The following is an 8,574-nucleotide window of genomic DNA, read 5'->3' as shown; positions in this document are numbered from 1 at the left end:
ATATTGCCAAAGGGCACATGATAAAATTCCCTACATCACAAATCATCAGGATGATGTGAATCAAAGCAACAATGAGATATCACCTCACACCAAGAGATCATCTCTCACCACAGAACAAGAACATTAAAAAGAACAAGAACATCCAATGCTCGCATAGATATGGGGAGAAAGGGACTCTTCTTCATTGTTGGTGGGAATGCTACTGGTCCAGCCTTTTTGGAAAACAGTATGGGAATTCCTCAAATAACTAAAAATTGAGCTTCCATAAGACCAGCCAATAAGACTCCTGGGAATATTTCCTAGAGACCCAAAAACACAAAGGAAAAAAAGTCACCTGTAATTCTATGTTCATTGCAGCACAATTCACAATTGCAAGAATCTGAAAACAAATCAAGTGACCAAGAACAGAAGACTGGGTAAAGAAACTATGGCACATCTACAGAATGGAATACTATGCAGTGACCAGGAAAAGTGAATTCATGAAATTTGCTTATAAATGAATGGACACTGAGAGTATCATGCTAAGTGAAATTAGTCAGAGGGAGAGGGATATACATATAGACTGATTGTACTCATTTGTGGGATATAAAAAACATTGTATGGGACCAATATCCAAGGACAGTAGAAACATCGGCCAGGAGGTGTGGTCCATGGAAGCTTTGCACAAGTGGGGTGGGAGAAGGGCAGTTAGGGCAGAGAAGACAATGATAGTTGGAAATGATCACCCTGGACAAGAACTGACTGCTAAAAGGAGGTAAACGGAAATGAATGATAACCTTTCAGTACCTGTACTACAAGCCATAATGCCCAAAAGGAAAGAGAGAGGAGAGAGACAGTAAAAATGTGATCTCAGTACATTAACAGCCTTGATCCAGAGACTCCCAAATGAACATCAAAATGCATTAGCCCCTACAGAGATGTCTCTGGACCCAACCATTTACAATTTTAGAGTTCCAGAAGTGTGTGACTGTGAAATGGGTCTGGCAGGCAGGCTTGAATGTTGGCGGGAAAATTCAAGCAAACCATAATACCCCAAAGTAGAGAGAGAATACGTGGGAAATTCTCTTCCATAGAGGCAGGTGGAAGGCTGGGATGGGGGGGGGATGCTGGGGACATTGGTGGTGGAAAATGTGCACTGGTGAAGGGGTGTTTGATCACTTTATGACTGAAACTCAAACGTGAAGGCTTTGTAATTGTATTTCATGGTGACTCAATCAAAATAGAAATACTGATCTTAAAAAAAGAAAGTAGAAACGTATCTTTCATAGAGGCAGACTGGGGTGCAAGTGGCAGGAAGTAAACTGGGGATGTTGATGACGGGAAGTGTACACTGGTGATGGAACAGTATTAGAACATTATATGACTGAAAAACAATCAAGAACAACTTTGTAATGTGTATTTTATGGTTATTCAAATAAAAACATATTTGGGTTCCTGGAATTGTAGTAAATATATCTAAACATATAGATTCACCACTGTGCTCTTGCACAGTGGAAAATTGCCTTCTGTCTTCATTTTCACCCTCGCGGGTTGTAATATATACTCGCTAGCTTCCAAGGAGAGTATTCTCTGGCCAAAAATATCCATAATGGTTACAGGGATTTCCGAGATTTTGCCAGTCTCTGCATAATAATTCTAACAATTCAGGGTAAACCTTGATTGCCAGCATGTCCACCACAAAATATATGTCAATAGTCATTATAGGGTCCATGGGTCCAGTTATAAAGCATTTCCAAGAACTATTTTTTTAATCAGAAATGATGACATCAGCTAAAATCTGTTTGCATTCCAAAGTCTGGTTGGAAGATGGAGGTGTTACTGAAGGACTTGCGCAGGATGAGGAGTGGACTCTGGGAGGTTTGTGAGTGTATCCAACAAAATTTCTGGGCAAAAAAAGCCTCCCAAAGATGCCCACAAATGATTATCTTTATCCAATTGTAAAGGTCAAAAATTTTCTTAGTCCATCACAGAATTCAAGATGGTTCCAATAAAATGTATACTGCAAAGTTATGACCAGGTAACTCCATTCAGTCAAATCCAGAAACTGTTGGAAAACACTTCTGCTGTGAGTGGATACAGAATATTTCTGGAGTCTACATTTTAGAGCGACCATATATATCATACTGTCATCGTTGTTTGTCCACAATAATCTTTTAAAGGGGAACTCTTTCTAAACCAGTTATTATGAGAAGAGATTTTAATTTCTCCCATGAATAGGTGAAACAGAGATTAGCCTTTGTGCATTCAAATGTGTGTGTGCCCAACACATGCATTCTGTGGCTATGAGCCATCTCACCAGTCCAGCTGGCTGCAGCTGGACACATGAAAAAGGAAACAGAGCTGCCATGCTGGTTGGTGATCAGTTGCCATTTATTCCAATCAGCGTTCTAGTTTAGTCTCACTCTGTCCCATTTGAGTATCATACACTCTGCCTCATTCCACTCTCACACTGACCCCCATTCCAGTCTTACATTGTTAGTTAAAAAGAAATCATGAAGCTTTGGGGTAGCAATTACTCATAGGTATTGTTGTACAATCAAAAGATGTAAAGTCCTTCCCACAGGGGAAGCTACTTCTAGGACAAATTCTCATCCTTCAAGGAGATCCACCCATCTAGGGGAGTATTTTTGCTTTCCTTAGTCCACATCCATTTAAATGGTCATCTTAAATTTATGTCTTAATATTTTTAGTCGTTTTATATGGACACAATAAGAGATATATTAAGCTTAAAGGGTGACTCTCCTGAGGATATCTTGCTATAGATCCCAGACTACAATCCTCAGGCCAGATTAGTCCTTCCTAACACCAGCAGGGTCCCTATCCAGTTACTTCTTTTTGGGTCATGGCACAGTTTGTCCATGACCATGATCTTAAAAGTTTTATGGCACTTGACCTGTCTCTTTACGATGCCAGGGTTTCTTAGACCTTGCCCTATGTCCATCCAAATCCCTTCGTTGGGACCCTCCTTTTGGGGGTGCTTGGAACTAAGGGCAACTGAGGCTTAAGTTGAGTAAATATGATAGATACCCAGGAGTAAATATTATTTGGAGTAAAATAACTCCCAAGTTACAAAAGCATAGCATTAATTGTTTTCCTGTATCTATACAAAAGGCCATTTCTCTAATGCAAATTATGTTAAGGACATAAAGGAAAGAGAAAAGCAATATTTCACTTGCATATAAAAAAAAAATCCAGAGTCCTTAGAAGAACCTGACTTTACAAGTCACAACAGATAGGGGGAGTAGGACACAGAGGAAAAGGTAAAGATAAACACAGAGGAATAGGAATGCCTTGGTAGCAGTGTGAAGGTTGTAACTCAATAAACCTAAGCTTCCTGTGGCGAGGGAGAACAAACCAATGTTATCCAACAAACCCTGCCATGGCCAACTGTATATTCTGTCCTCTTTCTTCCCTCCCGGGGCAGCTCTGGGCTGTAATACCGGTACATAAGGGGAAAGCAGCTGGGTAGGGGTGACAGGAAATGTGGAGTTCAAGAATCAGTAGTGCTCTGCAGGGCCACCTGTAAGAATCCACCGTTCTCCATCCCTGGGTATATATTTTTATCATTATAGTATAACACCCTGGCTTAGAGCTTTTTTATAAAAAATATTGTATCTATGTTGTGTGATATCAGTATTGCCATCCTGACCTTTCAAGGGAATTTTTTCACTTGAAAAATACTGTTTTCAACCTTTTTCCTTGAGCCAGTGTTTTCCCTGACTGTTCAAATGTGTCTCTTGTAAACAGGAAAATGTTGTATTGAGTGTTCAGGTTTTTTTTATATATCTTGCCCCTCTATATTTTTATTATTTCACTTAGGCCATTGGTATTGGGTAATGCTATTTTGTCTGCCATCATTCTGTAGAAGTTATGCTAAGTTTGTGTTGTCTTAAGCCCCTTCAATGCTTCTTTCAGAATGTGTTTCAGGAGATGATGCTTATTCATGATTCTCTGTATTGTTCCTTTAAATCTGAATGGTAGTCTAGCTGGGTAATTCCTTTAAATATGAATGGTAATCTAGCTCATCAATTATTCTTGGTGAGGTGTTCATATTATTGAGGTATTTTATTTTTTTTCACAATATTCCACCCCATTTTCTATTGGGCTGTAGTCTCACTTGATAAATCTGTGTGACTCTTAAGGAAGTTCACTTGTATTTAATTTGTATTTAATTTACTGCTTCTTTAGCCTTGCTGCTTTTAATATCCTTTACTTTGGATTTTTTTTATATTTATAATGTGTCTCCACTACCCAACTGCCACCACGCTCCAGGACATTTTCCACATGCTCAGGCCAAGCCTCATGCATGAGTGAAATCCCACGGAATCCAGGTAATGCAGAACTTTGTGACCTTGGACTCTGGGCTCAACGGAACCCGGGAGCAGAGATGCTCCGCCTGCTTCCCCCAATACGGCGACCCAGGGTCCACATCCATAAGCCACCTCTTGCCGAGTCCAGATAATCTCATTTGCCACCCTCCAGAATTCACGGCTGCTTCTCCCAGAAGGGAGCATAAAATGAGGTCCCCATAACCATGCCACTGGACTTCATGCCAGGCTGTTTTCACTCAGGGCGCCTCAGAGTGGGGAAACGGATGAGAGCCCTCCCTGCCCCCAAGGGACCCAACCCCAGCAGCCGACCTCCACTACCCAACCGCCACCATACTCCAGGCCACTTTCCACACGCTCGGGCCGAGCCTCACATATGAGTGAACATATTCCTGGACACACCGTAAGACACTTCCTACCCATTTTCCGTAATTACCAGACCATATTTGATGGGGTTCAGACACTAGGCAACAAATCATAGAGTGAAATATATATATATATATACACACACATATATATACACACACACACACACACACAACTCGGAGAGCATGGCAAGCCCACCTTCTGTTATTTTCTAGGGGGTTAAACATCCCATTTTGAGCTTACTGATTTTATCCTCAGTTGCTGTTATTCTGCTGAAAAAGTCGTCTGTTGAGCTTTTTAATTTCATGTACCAAACTCGTTACTTTTGTCACTTCTGATAGTAGTTTTCTCATTTCTGTCCTCTTCCTTATTTATGCACCACTGTTTCCTTGAGCTTGTTAACCATTCTCAAAATGGTATCTCTTAACGGTTGTAAAGCTGCTTAGTACAGGCTCAATCTTCGGGGCTACTTTTTAAAAATTTTTATTAGTGAGACACCATGAGGTACAGTTGTAGACTTACAAATTTTTGTGCTTGGGTTTCGATTATACAATGATCAAATACCCATCCCTCCACCAGTGCCCATTTCCTACCACCACGGATCCCAGTATCCCTCCCACCCCCCATCCCCCCTAACCCATCCTGCCTCTGTGGCAGGGCATCCGCCTACATGGAAAGTATCATGTTAAGCAAAATGACTCAGAAAGAGAGGGATATACACAGAAATATTGCATTCATCTGGGGAACATAAAGTAACAAAATAGGAGACTAACACCCAAGAATGGCTGAGATTAGTACCAGGAATTTTGCTCCATGGCTTGGAGGCCAGCCACACATGCTAGGGGGAAAGGGAGCTCAGATAGAGAAGGGAGCACCAAATAAAGGTGTTAGGAGGATCATCCTGGGCTATTATTTTTAATAATAACTAAGCTGCATGAATTTTTATGTTTTTCTAGCTGCATGCCTTTTTAATCACCATCTATGGCCCTCTGTACCACCACACAACAGGGTTTTATATGAGCATTTCTCTCTTCTTTTCTGCTGAAGTTATACAAACAAATTTTGTGTTTCTAACTAGTTGTTTGGAATTTCATGTGAAGGTTATAGGGTAATTTTCAATGTCATTGGCCCTGCTTTTCCACCAACTGTAATTAGGATTATACAACTTCTTACTAAAATGGTTACCTTTATGAGTTTTTGTACTAATGATGATTGGAGTTAGAATTAACTCATTATATGAACTACCTGAGCCACCGTGGAGTCTGAGGGTTCACCACCGGAATCCTAAATGTGTTTCTGGTGAGATATGCAGGAGGGTAAACAGAGAAAATATGCTAATTCTGCTGTGCTAGAGTTTGAAAAGAAGTAGGCAAGGTGTGACTAAAAGGAAGAGCAGTTTTTCAACTGGGAAAACAATTTCCTGCATATGTTTGCTGCTCTGTGGGCTGGAGCGATAGCACAGCGGTAGGGCGTTTGCCTTGCATGCAGCCAACATGGCCGACCCAAGTTGGATTCCTCCGCCCCTCTCAGAGAGCCCGGCAAACTACCGAGAGTATCTCGCCCACACGGCAGAGCCTGGCAAGCTACCCGTGATGTATTCGATATGCCAAACAAGTAACAACAAAGTCTCCAATGGAGACGTTACTGGGCCCGCTCGAGCAAATCGATGAACAATGGAAGAACAGTGACAGTGACAGTTAGCTGCTCTGCTGGCTGGTGTTCAAGGAAAGACTGCAAAGTGTAGCTGAAGGTGAGAGATGCATGTTTCTGCAGTGTGCCTTTTATTTGATACAAGAATGTTTTGAATTTACTCAACAACTTTCAAATATGCTATATCAGATAGCATATTTCAAAGAAAGCTGTTGTGCTTTATATTAGTGGAATTTATAATGTAAGTAAGATTTTGCATCTTTGACAACCTTCTTTAAATTTGCCCACTCCACCTTCACTTCTGGTAACCATAAATCTGATCATATCTTAAATACATATTTTAAGACCATCTATAAAATTGAAATAACACAGAATTTGTAGTTCTTTATTTCTTTAATTAAACTTAGAACAATGCCATCAAGATCTATATGTTGTCAGAATTTACTTTTTTTATGATTAAATGTTCCTATACATGCAATCTCATAGTTTTTATCCAGTCATCTGCCAATGAACATATTCTATTTCCTTGCCTAAATTATTGTTTAATAATGCTTCCATAAACATGACCATGACCATATCTAATGATTTGTTTATACAGATATGTAACTAGGAGTATAATTGTTGAATTTTGTAGTAGCTCTATTATGTGGTTTTTTCATAATTTTATATTTTTCTTCTTATATTTATTTATTGAATCACTGTGTAAAAAGTTACAACGCTTTCAGGTTTAAGTCTCGGTCATACAATGATCAACCACCTTTTCCTTCACCAGTACTCATTTTTCAACACAAGAACCCCAATATACCTCCCTCCCAACCCTCCCAATGCCTGTGAGGCAGATGATTTTTACTTAACTCTTCTCTACATTGATTACATTCATTATTTCTACAAAATATGCACCATTATTGTTTAGAATACTCCCCCCCTCAACAATCAGAATTGCTGAAAAGCCATTGTGAAATACTTTGTTTTCTATAGCCGGTATGAGAATCATATCAGTATCCTCCCATTGTTCATCGATTTGCTTGAGCGGGCCCAGTAATGTCTTTATTTTGAGACTTGTTGTTACTGTGTTTGTCATATCGAATACATCACAGGTAGCTTGCCAGGCTTTGCTGCGCGGGCGAGATACTCTCAGTAGCTTGCCAGGCTCTCCGAGAGGAGTGAAGGAATCAAACACGGCTCAGCCGGGATGGCTGCACGCAAGGCAAATGCCCTACAGCTGTGCTATCGCTCCAGCCCAAGAATCATATAATATCACATAATGATTTTGGATTTCTGCAAAGAGCCAGATAATTATGAGATTGGTTTCTGTGCATCTGGTGTTATGACTGTGCTGTAGAGCCACTCGTGGGAGGCAACTCGTGAACTCAGTAGGGCATGAAGGACGAGCCGGTACCACCCCCCTTCCCATGAAACTGCAGTTGCCCGTCACCGCCAGCTCATACCTGGCTTTCCTATAAGATCTGAGGTGGCGGCCACCTTGCTGCCCGGGGGTGGGAGGGTGGGGAGGGAAGGGAGCAACACCCTTTCCCTCCTGGGGAGGCATGGTGCCATAGTTTAACACATGGTCCATTCACTTTTCTGCCACAAGCTGCTGGGTTCTGGATTAAGTCCCTTTGTCTCTGGAGCCATGGCCATGCCATAGAGCCGCTTTTGGGGGCAACTCGTGACCTCAGCAAGGCAAGAAGGACGAGTCAGTACCGCCCCCCTTCCCATGAGACTGCAGTTGCCCCAACACCGAGGGCTCATACCTGGCTTTCCAATAAGCTTTGAGGCGGCAGCCACGTTGTATGCAGTCCAGATGCATTTCTGCCAAAAGCCACTGGGTTTTGAGATTTGTTTCTGAGTCTCTGGGATAATGTCCGTTAAGCAGCTTGATCAGGAGCCAGAGAGGCTGTTTGTTTGCGGCGACTTGGGGTCTCATTGTGATGGGGAGGAAAGGGCCGGTTCCACCCCCATCTGGTGAGGCCCCTCGTGTCTTGTCACTGCAGGCCCAAACCTGACTGTCCTGTGGCTTCTGGAGGATGGCGGTCACTGGGCCTCCCAGGGGAACAGGCCAAAGCATGAAACCTACTCCCACCTGGAGTGTCCCAGCGCCAGTAAACTACTGCAGGAACAGGACGCATCTGCCAGAAGCCTTTGTGATCCGACATTCATTTCTGAGTCTCTGGGATTATGGCCGTTAAGCAGTTTGATCAGGAACCAGAGAGGCCATGCCTCCAATTAT

The 8,574-nt window shown here is 41.9% G+C and overlaps 1 pseudogene; it reads right to left on the bottom strand.

The window, feature by feature from the left end:
* Positions 1 to 1,410: 1,410 nt before the first annotated feature.
* Positions 1,411 to 2,211, bottom strand: LOC130038127 (maspardin-like; annotated as a pseudogene).
* Positions 2,212 to 8,574: the final 6,363 nt, after the last annotated feature.

The sequence above is a fragment of the Sorex fumeus genome, unplaced genomic scaffold (genome assembly GCF_029834395.1).
Source record: "Sorex fumeus unplaced genomic scaffold, SorFum_2.1 ptg000073l, whole genome shotgun sequence".
In the NCBI taxonomy this organism is placed as follows: Eukaryota; Metazoa; Chordata; class Mammalia; order Eulipotyphla; family Soricidae; genus Sorex; species Sorex fumeus.
Note: the sequence above shows the minus strand (reverse complement) of the source record. Positions and strands in the feature narration are given on the sequence as shown.